The sequence below is a fragment of the Onthophagus taurus genome, chromosome 2, assembly GCF_036711975.1.
Source record: "Onthophagus taurus isolate NC chromosome 2, IU_Otau_3.0, whole genome shotgun sequence".
Classification (NCBI taxonomy): domain Eukaryota; kingdom Metazoa; phylum Arthropoda; class Insecta; order Coleoptera; family Scarabaeidae; genus Onthophagus; species Onthophagus taurus.
Genome location: NC_091967.1, coordinates 24,105,117 through 24,106,485, shown reverse-complemented (window position 1 = coordinate 24,106,485; position 1,369 = coordinate 24,105,117). Strand labels below are relative to the sequence as shown.

The 1,369-nt window shown below is 31.0% G+C and overlaps 1 non-coding gene across 1 annotated transcript; it reads left to right on the top strand.

Moving 5' to 3' along the window:
• Nucleotides 1-436: 436 nt before the first annotated feature.
• Nucleotides 437-508, top strand: TRNAG-UCC (transfer RNA glycine (anticodon UCC)). Its single transcript has one exon. It is a non-coding gene; the product is annotated as a tRNA-Gly (tRNA).
• Nucleotides 509-1,369: the final 861 nt, after the last annotated feature.

The window sequence follows — 1,369 nt, the reverse complement described above, 5'->3', positions numbered from 1 at the left end:
AGGTCATTAGTAGAATTCTGATAGAAATCTATCATGTAGGATGAGGGATCATAAGTAGGCTGAGGAACATCATTTACAAAGACCTGATTTATTAAATCAGCGTCTCCTAGATGATCGGGACGCCCCATGATCTTATTGGGTCTCAACAGTGAGTCTTTTAAGCGTGATCCATAGAGCACTAGAACCAGAATTTCGGCTCAACTGCTCAAAGTACGCCTTCTTTTCGTTACTCACCGCTAATGTTGTAAAATTACGCAGCTCTTTATAGTACTTCCAATTTAGCTCTATCCCTAAGCCTCTGCAAAAGTTTGACAGTAAACCAAGGTGTTCTTGGTTGTACACAGTTAACACAGTGTATAATTTTGATATAAAGATATAAAATTTATAGAAGTGAAAGAGATTATCAAAAACGTCGCTATAGTAAACGTCATAGTAAGCGATGGTGGTGTAATGGTCAGCATAGTTGCCTTCCAAGCAGTTGATCCGGGTTCGATTCCCGGCCATCGCACACTTTTTTTTTGTTTCTATACTTTACTAATTTATGTAACATAATATAGCAACATTTACAGTTTTCTTTTCTGTTATTGGAATGCTTATCAAACACAACAAGTTAATAATATCTCAGTTTTGTATTTATCTGGTATTTATTTATCAATAAAAAACCGTAATATAAAACAACCGCTTACGTAACAATTACAAAACAAATAGTTTTCATTAAATTGAATCGAAATTTAAAACAAAGTACTATTCCATTATAGTCAATTAACTATTGTAGTTAGATACAATAAACATAGGTACAGAAGTGCCATTGAAAGGAAATTCAATTTTTAAAGTGTTTAGAAAATGCTGGCCATAAGGGCGTAGAAATGGAATATATAAAAAAGAAAATAAAAACTTCTTACTTGCTATAATTTTAATTTAAACGGACCCAGTTTCAAGCATTCGGCAAGAAGTATCTTCGACCGATAACCGTCGGAGGCAAATTTAAAACGATCTATTCGGGGTGAACGGTTAAATAAAGTACAGGAACAACTTTTTACAATTTGCTAATATATTTCGGTTGTCGAATTACAACCTTCATCAGAGCGAATTTACATTTGCTGTTAAAGAGAAAAAATTTCTTAAAATGATAGAAATTTTATAAAATTGGTTTAAAAACTTACTTGTTTATGAAGTTGGTAAACTAAAAACATTATTGAATACATTGCTATTGAAATTATTGAGTTTAATTAAATTAAAATATGGAAATAAATGTTAAAATTATTAAGACGATGATAAATAAATAAAATGTTTTAAAGAAAAGGGAGGTCAGCCATGTATGTGTAATTACAACGTTAAAATTTTTCTTTCTTGTTTTGATTCTGAAATT